The 12,500-nt window shown below is 39.5% G+C and overlaps 1 pseudogene; it reads right to left on the bottom strand.

Moving 5' to 3' along the window:
• Window positions 1-2,620: 2,620 nt before the first annotated feature.
• LOC138056196 (uncharacterized) lies at window positions 2,621-4,177 on the bottom strand (annotated as a pseudogene).
• Between the last annotated feature and the right edge of the window lie 8,323 nt (window positions 4,178-12,500).

Below are 12,500 nucleotides of genomic sequence, written 5' to 3' on the forward strand. Positions count from 1 at the left end.
ACTACCGTTTCTGCCTGCAAAGTACTGATCAACTTAATCCCGCAATTTAATTCATACAGAGGACAACACATATTGTACACACAAACGAAACAAATTACAATAACATCTGACATTAAATTCACAACAGCACTTACCAGAAGCGGAAGCAAAAACAGGAAGAAGCGACGCGCATCACCTGGATACATTTCTGTTTAGTTTGAATAAAAATCATTGGGAGCGAGATGGTAAAAGCACCTGATTTGGTCTTCTCTAAAGGTTGTCTAGATCGTCGACACTCCAGATTTTGGATGGATTTCCAGTAGGAGATGTCTTAACAAAGATCTTGCCAGTCAAGTGTCCATACACTGAATAGAGTCCCATCCCGTTTCCGTCGGTTTGCCTCCTCTAAGATATGCTTTCTGCGTCAAGTTTTCATTCACATATATTCGATGATTCCTACTAGTTGTCGCTGAGTAACTGGGAAGGATGTCGGATAGCTTGACGCTTTTCAATTTTGTCTGTTCCTTGTAAAGTTGACATTTTACTTTATGATGCACAAATTTTGCGATTATGGCTTTACCTCGATATATTTTGTGCGAAATTTCTATGTCCTCCGGTTCAACGGTGATATTTAAAGCTCCAGCCACTTTTATAACTACGTGTTTTGTGGAAGTGAAGGCATCTTGTGGCACTCCATGTATTTCCAGCGAGTTCTTTCGACTATATTGCTCCAACTTGTCAAGTTCTTCTTCTAAATGTCGAGATTCTTCTACTTGTTGCTGGAGTTTTTCTCTGGTTGCGTTGAGTGAGTTATTTGCAGTCAGTACCTTGTCCTGTAACTGCTTTTTTTCATCTCCTATCTTCTTTATAGATTGCTTCAATTAATTTATGTCATTGTCATTGAAGTTCATGGACTTTCTCAGCTCATCTAGATGGTTACCTTGATTTCTCACCAAGTTCTTTAGCTGTTCGATTTCATTTTTTACTTCGAGATTATCCCTTGTGATAGAGGATAGTTGGATTTAAATGTTGATTAAAATAGTCTTAATTTCCAACAGGCTTGGCTCTTGTCGTGTATCTTCTAACATTTCAATGGCGTCGTCGATGTTGTCCGCCGTGTTCAATTTCTTCTTCAAACATGCTAGATCTTCATCAGTTGAGCCTTGGCCACCTCTTTTATTTTTCTTCGTGTTCACTGACATACGGCTAAGGTGCAATAAACTCCAAGGTGCAGTTTCAGTGAAGTTAAAGACCGGGAAGAGCGTCACTCACCAACTAAGCCTTGTCCGCCATCTTGTCGCTTGTTTCTATATTTATTTATTATCGCTATATTAAAGGAGAACTTACCTACAGGACCGTAAAGATTGGCAACTAATCCATTAGGCATGACAAGCGATTGAAATTTAAGGGCATGAACCCTTTTGTGGCTATTGTAGATAACTCTTTGGTGGAGGAGACCTGGGCGACAAATAAGGCAGACTGTCCCGTCTATAAAGCCAAAACAGTTTTTCAGGGCTCTTCCTTTGTTTGTGACATCATCAGCATACATCTGCATGCAATTGGCGTTCAAAATGTGATTCCAGGACTGTGCTGCTCGAAGATAAAGTCAACAACTTGATTGCTTCCTGGTCAGCCAAAAGTGTTCATCAAATCACCAAATTGGCATGGGTAGGCAAGTCGCTTCAGTAACATGCATAACGCTTTAGTGTTATTGCAGATTGTACCCTGGTTGCACATTATCTTTTCAGGTAATTCGAGAACATCAACGAGAAGAGGGATGTTGCTTTTGTGAAAACAGAATTCGGTTTTATACTCAGCCTCATCTTTGCCTTCTAGGAAGAATTTCTCATAATCCCAGTGCGGATATTCTGGATTTTTCTATGTGCTTGCATCGTAAAGGTAAAGGAACTCTTCTTCCGCGATTGAGCCCTCACAAAAGTTCAACAAAAGCAGGTCATAAACATTTCTAAAAGTCGGCATGTTGAAAACACGCTGAAGTTCCACTTCTTGTTTACGTCCGACTTCTTAAGTCCCCAGTCCCTCCTGTGCCTCGACGTTGTATTTTAGGACGACGTCCTCAAATCTTAAGGTCTCTATTAACTGATCTAGCTCATAGATTTGCCTGGAGTGAATCGAGTGTAACGGAGCAGATTTTCACTGTATGTGCTTACTTCGTTAATTTTCAGCCACCGATGTTAAGACTAGATTGAACAATTTATTAGCTTTTACTCAACTAGAACTGTAATTCCTTAGCGACATGAAATACTGATTTGAAAAAGAAGGGTAGCTGACTGTATGAGGGCATTGTCATGCTTAAAAGTCCATTGTTAAAATGATTACAGTGTAATGTGAAGTGCTAGTTTTCTACCCCGTTTTTTGCAAAAAACGTAATCCTTCCTTGTACTTGTACATTTTCATTGCCGTGACGTTAACATAGTCAGTTCCCATGGCCTGCTCCCGTCTGACCTTGTAGCTCAGTCGGTAGAGCAGCCGTGATCTAACCCAAGGGTCGTGGGTTCTTTCTCTGTCCTTGTGTAGGCCCATTTCCATTAGTAGGGCCATCGCTCACATGGTTCATATGGGGTAGAAAACTAGCACTCCACATTACACTCTAATCAGTTAAGTCCATTGTTAAAATGTTCTACTCCGTCCTTGATGAATATAATTTTGAGTAATTTATGCCTACTTCACCAATTCTTGGTAGCCCATCCTTTACCCTTGGGTAAGCAAGCTATAGTAGAAATGCTCACGTCTGGGCAGAATAGTAATCCACCCCTGTAACAAATATGTTGACACCATCTGAAGCAACAAAATCTGTCCACTTTCTTCCACTACAATACAGCTGCTGTTGTAGTTGATAATAGCATGAGTGCTTTTCATTCATGCACAAGATACCATCAATTTCCTTCACAATGTTCAGTCTGACTAGAGCAGCTTCCATTGTATTATTATCTCGAGGATGAATTTTCTTGACTTCAATAGTAGCATGACTATATATTTTCCTCTGACTTGACACCATCCTTCATGTAGGCAGATTGGAAAGGTTTCCAAAGAATCTCTTTCATGGCTTTGGTGGGGCTTGTTGTTTCTTTTACAAGAGCACGCTTGAGGTTTGATGCAGTAATCCTCATGACGCATTCAGAATACCACCAGGAACTATTGGACTGTTCTCATCTAGCTTCTTCAATTTCTGCAATTTTAGGATCATGTACGCTGATTGATTAAATTATTGACTCTGCTTTCCCTTAAATTATCATTCAAGGATGCCAGGTATTTCTTTATTGGGCTGATGTTCGCCTTATTTCCAGTGTTTTCTGTTTCAAATTCGGCCTCAAGCTCATAACAGTAAACAAGGTGTAAATCATCAGCTGGCGCTATGTCAAGGGGATTATGAATAGCTGGCACAGAAAAAATATTACATCCGAGTATATAGTAAATCGGTGGCAATAGATTTCCTTGATTTGCCTCATAAATGTTTTTTTTCAAGTTCATTTTTTGCTCCTCCTGTTTGTCTTCATCACCAATACCATAATATTGTTCTGTCACTGCTGGTGTAGGCTTCAATTTCTTTAAGGGAGGCTCCTTTCCAAACCTTGCTTTGTAAAAATTAATATTCTCCAATAGGACTAACTCACCTTTGGTACCTGCAGGATAAAGAACAACCCACATATATCATGTATACAAACAGGTAAGTTATTTCCTTTGTTTGAAATAGCTGGATGAAAAATGGTGTTACCTTAAGGATCCGACCATGAACATGGCAAATCAGTGCAAGTAAGAGCATGAACATAAGTGCACTAATGTGGCTACAGTCACCTCTTAACCTATAAAATAAACAGCAGACTTAAAGTTTATTTCATACAGTATACTTATCACTGTGCTTGTTGGTTTGTAACCCTGATGGAAAAAAAACACTGGTTTGCTGGAAGATCTTCTCAGGACCAAGTACGTCAATTTACTTTCTTTACTGTCTGTGGAGAATGAGGGGTTACAACTGCCTCTCACAGCCCAAAAGGTTCTTGTATTCCGGAAAGGGAATGAAGTCTTATTCTAAAGGACGAACTTACTTTACAAAGTGAATTCCTTTCTTGTGTTCCCAAACCCAAAGGGATTTATATCTCTGCACTTGTTGCTTGTTGTAAGTGGCCGCAATAAAGAATTCCATCAGAGCGGTATTCCAGTTAAGCTTTTCTGTCATTCCTTTAACTTCTGTAGATAAGTGATAGTAGGGATACTGGTGCACTGAGTCGAAGACGTTTCCTTCACAATTCCAGAAAGACCTGAAGTGGATGTGTTTAAAGCGTTACATACAATGTTTACAAGTGCCTTTTTACCGATTGATTTCTCAAAATCAATTGATAACGTCTAGCAGACTTTCTTCAACTTAGACTTCTTTGGAAGTTTTAGGGAAGCTTGAATTCACCACATCTTCAACACTGAAACGCTTCGCCATAATTGTTGTCATATGTACCCCCCAAGGTGCAAGGCATTATGGGTCATGCAAAAGTAGAGAATATTTATAGTCACGTGCAGGGCATTCTTTCAATTTCATTTGACTTACGAATGTCTTTATTTTTGAAATTGCAAACTTGTCGGTTTTTTGTCCACTTGCTTTTTCCATTTGAGAGCATGGACACAGCTTTGCATCATCTCAGTTGTTTTTCTTAGTGGATATTTCATCCAGAATAGCGTGCTTTATTTCCTTGTGGAAGGAAAGTACTTCTTAATGGGACAATTCTGAATTCTATGACGAGCACTGTAAGTTTTTGTTGACAAAGTCAAGGAACTTTTCAAAACATTTGATAATGTACACACCACAGGTTGTGGTGGAATCGTTGGATACCTGTTCTTTCCTAATCAAGGATGTTGTCTTTTATTTGTCGACCTTTCCCGAGACATGCTGTAAATGAGCTCTGTACATCTATATTTCGAAATCTGTTCTGATACGATAACAGAGTTGACACAGGAAGGATAAGAACGTCTTCGGTGGGCATTGGTTCATTATCATTTAGTATAAGAGCTTCAAAAGTCAAGTCGTCAGAGGTACTTGTGTTTACAAATGATCTTAGGTGATAAAAAAGACCATTAAAATTGCTGAATTTTACGAGGACTAAGGAACCATTTTCATCCACCATCCTGCAGGAATTTCTGGCATGTAAATCTATTACATACCATGTAGCATAATTATATGCACAAGCAATAGTGAAGTCTAAAATTCGTGGCAACGAGCCAATAACTCGTTCTCTTTGACACTTTCCAAAGATGTCTTCTAAGCTACAAATCCATCATCACCTGGGGAATTGACGATTTTATCAATTGGCCCACCTAGAATCTCTCTCTCTCTCTCTGTGAAAAACTGAAAATTAAACCACTGCAAGTCCTTTCGAAGTTTATCAAGCGTGTGCTTGAGTACACCACTAGTGGATTTTCCAAGGTAACACTACTGATTAAAATGAATTGTATCACCTGTGAGTAAGACTTCATCAAGTTCTCTTTGTCTTCAGAACTTTACAGGTTTTATAGTACCATATAGCAAAGAGGTAAGTGCTATTGATGAGCATTGCTGTGCAGGACACTGGAAATCCTCATGCCACGACTAGTGAAATGATCCTGTACACACCTGAAATGGAAGAATTCGGGATTATATGACGACCACTGTACGTTTCTGTATACAAAGTCAAGGAACTTTTCAAAACATTTCATAATTTACAAACCAAAGAAAAAAAACCGGATTTGATTGCTTTTGCCCTGCAGCTATCCAATGATCGTCTCTGTAGCAATTGTTCTGGACCTTTGTAGCGAGTATGCTTCAAATGTGAGTGTAGGGTGCCAGCAGAGAAGAGTAGTTCTGATGTCGTGTGAGTTCCATATGTGATAACATTTTCCTCGCCGTTCCATGATTTTAGCTGCATTTGTTTGGGAATGGAGCTTCATTTTCTTGATCTCACGGTATCTCTTCCAAAGTCGTAAGATGGTAATTCCAGTGGACAGAGCCTTTTGGATATCTTCTGGAGACCCATAGCTTTAAGTAAGGAAGTGTACAGCAGTATTAAAGAGGCATGTTCCCTCTGACCGTTGACATTGACGATTCTATTGGCTGTGTCTAGTCGCTGATCAAAGAAACTTATTAGGAGAAGATTGTTGGCTGAAAATAGTAAACTTTGACTGGCTACATATGCGCATTAGCTCCTGAAGGTGACTGATTGTGGCTACAACACTTCCACGCAAATTCTTGCATGATGTGAGGTTTCGAGGGTCATATTTTAGTACACAAAGAAATGTTCTTCTTACATGGTCGTAATCTCCATAGGCAGCGGCTGGCAGTTTCCAAAAACAAGGGGAATTTATACCTTCAGCAACTGCAGATTCTGTCAGTGTCATGTGCTGCACCGATGCTGAGAGGGAAAAACCGGATGAGTCCACAGAGTGACCAATAAGGAAACATTGTTTGCTGCACACACTTCTCTTACTTTACTCCATATTTTTAGAAGATGGGAGTGGCTGTATCCTTTGCTTGGTGTTGGCCAAATACGGTATACAAGAGGCTGAGGTTTTTCTCCAGACATATTACACAAGTTGTTTATAGCAATTTTGGAAGCTAGCTGCTTGCTGGAAATAATTCCTTCTGTCATCCTCTTCAGGCTGCAAAGTCACCAGGTTTTTACTTATTAATGCAGGAGCATGTCATTTTTGTCAAATAAGATTTAAAGGTTTGTTTGTTATTTGCAGACAACAACGTTGGAAATATAGTACCCAAGCACAGGTATCAACAATTCAGCTTACTAGGTAACTTCCTTTTGCCTCATTTTTCTTTGGTATTCTGAGAACCTCATTGTCCCACTTCTCAACACCAGCAGCTCAGCATTTACCAATTAACACGGCTTCCCTGTCCTCATTTGTACTGCACGGAGAAACCTGAATAAAAGAGAAACAGTAACTTACCAGGTTTACTAATATTTTATAAATGTGGCCACGTTGTACACATTGGCTTAAGTACAAAATATTATTACTTCATACTACGGAGAGATACGTGCACACCTCCTCAGATAACAAAGTACGTAAGTGCATTTACTACGTATGGATATTGCGTTTTCCCTTAAAATGGGGAGTCATTTGTGCTCAAAGATGCAAGAATTTGGTACATAATCTGAATACGATTTTTATAGCAATGTCATCATTTTGTGACTTGGTCATGCTCTGTGTTTTAAACCCCTTACTGTAAACGAACTCGGATGAACAGCAAGGAAACAAGCAAGGAAAAGTCATTGATCCTTGGATTGAATTTTACCATCCCTGCATAGAGATACATCAGCATAATTACTCCTTGAATGAGAGAAGGCAATTTTACCCATAATTTATATTGATGGATGGCAGGGACTGGGATACAATCATGATTATCAAAAATCGGATTAGAAACAATTCCAAAATGATTACTGATATAAAAAGAGAAAAAATGACATACATACGACTACATGATCTTTGCAGGCTAGTGATTATTTAAAGGCAAGATTGCACGTGGGAAGAAGCTGCAAGGTAGTCTTTCAGTCCTGTATTTGGGTATCACATAGTTCTTTGCATTTCTCGTGTAATGGTGGTGTAAACGAACCCTTAAAAAGTGGGCCCCTCTTTTAAAATCTTGTTGAAAGTGTTCATGCATAATTCACTGCGTCTTTCATCTAATCTAGGTAAATTAAGGAACTGAACTGCTTCTCTGTATGAAAGCGCAGGTGCAATGATTTTGAGAGCCCGTTTCTGCATACGTTCAACCTGTTGGGAAAGATAGCCTGGAAGTGCGTGGTGCCATACAACACAACAATATTAATCTTCAATCTCCACACCCCCTTGACTTTAAACTTGAATTATGTGAAGACGTAAAGACGCCTTTATGACTATAGCATGGATATGTTTGTTCCATTTCAAGTTATTCTGAATCACTAGACCCAGTGCTTCAGGAGAAGTGACAAGTTCAAGTGCTTGGTCTTCGATCCTCAACTGTATGGGTTCCAAAATCTCCTTATGAAAGCGCATTTGCATTTATTTAGCATTAAGTTTCATCCAGTTGCTAGAGCTCCAAAGGGCAATAGGATATCATTGCCAGATCATATTATAAGATCAAGCTATTCAGAACACCGTAAAAAACAAAGAAGAAATGTACTGAATTGCCAGTGCTTCATCACTAGCTTCGATCACTGGCACATCATTGTGGAGATAAGCTGCCAGTTGTATGACATCAACGTTAAAGCCTAACTGGAGTTTTATTTTTGAGCATGTAATTATCACAGGTAGTGCTACATTGAAGGCCAAACACACTCTGAAAAGAGAAAAATTAAAAGAATAATACACGGCTGTTTAATGCAAATTCTGCAAATTCGTACATCTTTTACCAGTCTTTTCCCTTGTCTCTGCGGAACGTTCGTTTACGCTCCTCTCTTTAAAATGTTAATTAATTTCTTCACAATCAAATGTCAGATCAAAGCTGGCATTAACAGGTATAGCCACAAATAATTTTTTTTTCAATAATTAACCAGGGACTATTGAGGATGTGCAACGTCAGCTTAATATGTGATTGGGCAAAATTCTGAATAGAACTAACATACTCACACTCATTAAATCGTAGTTTGTCTCATTAAGTCTTTTTTTGTGTAATTTGGCAATCATCTTTATATGTGGAAGGTACTTGTGGTTGACATTTCCTTTTAATTTCCCACAAAGTTGGTTAGAACTGTGACTTGTATTGGTCTTAATGTCTATGTCCTCTCTAAGCAGTGCAAGAAGGTCGACAATTAACTTTTCTTGATAATGATGCTCACAGCTGTTATGTAGCATTTCCTCCCAGCTGAGCGTGTCTTGTTTTATCTTTATCAGTTTTCCCTAGTTATATATGCTGCCCTACTTGATCTGCTCTTCCTCAACTTTTCTGCTTCCTTGGGATGCCTTTCTTTCCATCCGGTTCAGTTGACACACTTTTCATGTCCAACCTTGGAAAAGCAGTGGAATTTTTACTAGCTTCTTTCTCGAATAAACAAGCTATTGCCTGTGATACGTCTTATGCAGGCGCTGTCTTTGAGGCATTCCACTATTTTCTGATTTTCAAAGAAACTTAGTGAGGGGCTCATCCACTTTTAGGGCCTGGAAAGTCGTTTTCTGGCGTGTTTCTTTGCCACTGAGGTTTGACTGTGCTGTTACGGTTGTGGAAGAGCCACTGAAGCAAGTTAACATTGATTGGTGCAGCTGAGATTTATGATGCCGTGTGGTCTGAGAGATTCCATCTAGATCTCCACTACACAATAATTTCGAAAACACGCCTGGTCAGGTACATTTATCAGATCATTCGCAGCAGCTGATCACAACCCTCTACATAAAATACGACCAACTTGATAACCAAAAACCAAAAAAGGACCCTACGTAAAGAGGCACCCCCTAATTATCACTAAGCACACTGCTTCTCAAAAACGAACTTATTTGAAAAGCTTATATATTTGCACTTTCCTTTCCTTCTTTCTCAACCATACTTAAGTAGCTGTTGCTCAGATGCAACGTTTCATTTTTTTTTTTTTCAAGGCAATGCCTCAAAGTAATCAAGTAAGGGGCTTTAACATTCTTTGAAGGCCACACTTTAAAAATTCCCTTAAAGCAGGACCTTTAGCGTTCTGTAAAAACCACAATTTTAATATTCCTAAAATGATCCATATCTTTAATGATCCTCAATAAAATCACTGCCTTTAATCTTTAAAGGTCACGCTGTAAACATTCCTCAAAGGCCACGCTTTTAACAGTTCTTAAAAGCAGCGTTTTAACATTCCTTAAATTCAGGGCCTTTAATTAAAAAATTAAACGACACTTACCTGGAAGTCAGAAGGGGATTACGTGAGATTGCGCGACCTGCCAGCTCAGCTCAATATTTAAAAACCTGTCGTATGGTCACATCCCAATAATAGGGCGGGACAATGTGCACAGTTCATGGCATGCACAACCACTAGGGTGGGCACGTAATCCCCTTCTGACTCCACGACTCGGTAGCACTACAATCAAACTTCAACTTCCAGGTAAGTCTCGTTTAATTTTTTTAATTCTACCTCACCGTTAGGTCATTCAGGGATCACGTGAGATTTCAAAGCAGAGTGGCCAGACGACAGAGAATGTCCAACAGCCCACTATCATACAAACATTGTAAAGCGTATTTAATGACAACATACCATAAATGCTGTAGGCTTTTTTCCCTATTGAGCATGCACACTCTTAATTCAGCTGAGTCAAGTTTAAGTAAGCTTGAGCCATAGTCACACCTGTGAGTATCAACAATCGGTTTGTTATAATACTTGCTAAAAGTGGAAGCACGTGACCAACCACCAGCTGATAAAATCTTGTCTAAAGGAACCCCTTTAGAATTGGCTGCACTTACTAAAGCTGACCTAGTACTATATGCACTAAAGACATTGGTGTCAATACCGGAATTGCTCAACACCTGTTTGATCCATCTTCTAATGGTGTCTTTTGAAACCGCTTGATATGGTTTGTTAAAACTTATTAACAACTTCGTTTCATCTCCCAGTAGGGGTTTCATTACAGCTAAATATTTTTGGTATAAATACATAGCCGTCTATCAGGAGCATAAGCCTTAAATTTCAAATCTTGTAAATGCCTTCCTGGCTTAGTGTGTTTAACTTTGCTTGAAACTTTAAACGTAAACTGGGACTTAGACATAGTCATATCTTTCAAATCCAACAATTGGATTGTTTGGATCCTTTGACCTGATAACAACATCGACCTTGTAGGTGAAGTCCTGGAGAGACAATTTTGCAACAGGACGCAGAGTTCAAGATAAGATAAGATAAGATAAGATAACACAACGTTTAGATATCAGATTTCAGTATACTTAAAGAATGTGGGTCTTGACTGGAAAACGCCTTTCATAAACCTGGTGACTAGAGAAATGTTTCCAGGCAAAACAATAAAGGTAGACAATGCACTTCTAGCAGTATTAAGAGCACTATAGCCACAGCTAGCCTCGAACAGTTCAGTTAGAAAATGTAACACTTCCTCTACAGGTGGTGAAAACACATCAAGTTTCCGTCCGCTGCAGAACCTTTGCCACGTTTGTAAATATCATTTCAGAGATTGCAACCGAAGTAACAAGTAAACAAAAAAAAAGTTAAAGTTCCAAAGAGTTTTCTTTTCTTTGCTAAAATTCCTTTTCTTCACAGCACAATGCCAGGGACGAAGAAGCTTTTTGTGGGACGCTGGGGAAGTTCTGTCTGTGTGTTCCAGAGACAGTTTGTAGAAGCAACTTTTATAATGAACCAGTTATAAGCAACTGTTCTGGAGGAGGCAGTGTGGAGGTGGAGGCAGTGTGGCCCAGTGGTTAGGGCGCTTGCCTTGAGATCCGGAGATCCTGGGTTCAAGACCCGCTCTGATCACTCGTTGAATTTGATCCTGGTAGTCCCTGGTTTAACTTCCCGGGTGCACTTGTAAATAGCCAACTGGTTTGCCTCCGGCCAGTTGGGATTCTTATCAGTTGTAGTTGTTGTGTTCTGTTGTTTCGTTGATTCATTGGCCCTGAAAAGCCCCTATGGGGAGAGGCAATTAAGTATGTATGTATGTTCTTTCCTTTCCCAAGCATGAAAGAGTGACACTAAAAGGCTACAATTATGCAAATCGGAATGATCAGGAGATATTTCCAAAAACATCTAGTCGAGAGGGAGGAGCTGGGGTGGAGCTATAGCCCCCCTGTTTTCCTAAGGTGTTGTTTTCTCCGTTCTCTTAAATTAAACGTCATCCCCCTCCCCGCACACTAACGTTATCTAAACCAAAAGCTAGCCCCTCCCCACCACTTTCACACGTACTCCGCGGCCCCTGATTACTTTAAGGATATACGTGTCATTACAGTGTTTATCTTCAATCATAACTCTATCAATTGTGGAAGGTAAATGAATGTAATTATTTGTATTTTCAGTAACAATATTGTGACTCTACCTGAAATAATGCAAGAACTACAAGAAAAACTGAATAGAGGAGAGTCCTCGCATATCAATGTCCGAAGGAGTGCGATTTGGATCAATACCTGTCGTCAACTGATGAGAAAAAAGTTTTCTCCATTGAATAACATATCTGTTAAGTTTGCAGACAAAGTAGGCACTAGTGAGGGCTCCGTAGACGTTGGAGACCCAAAAAGGGAATTTTTGAGGTTGGCGGTGAGGGCCGCAAATTTGGACTCCGGCATCTTCATTGGGCCAGAAGGATGTAGATCATTATATCTAAACTCGATTGGTGTGTGGAAATAAGTCAGAACATAACCAGTAACAGCAACCTTGACGATACTGATACTGCGTGCCATTATGGTGACGAGAAAAAGAATTCTTTTGACATTACTTAACAGCAAACCATACCAACAATTTTAACTTTTACATTTTCTATGAATGTGGAACTGACCGGTTTAGGCGGCCGATCTCTACAAAAATTGGACTTCTGCGGAAAAGTAAAAAATACTAACAAGCACTTTCAGATGAAACCTATGTGTAGCC

This window comes from Montipora capricornis, chromosome 7, assembly GCF_036669925.1.
Source record: "Montipora capricornis isolate CH-2021 chromosome 7, ASM3666992v2, whole genome shotgun sequence".
Taxonomy (NCBI): domain Eukaryota; kingdom Metazoa; phylum Cnidaria; class Anthozoa; order Scleractinia; family Acroporidae; genus Montipora; species Montipora capricornis.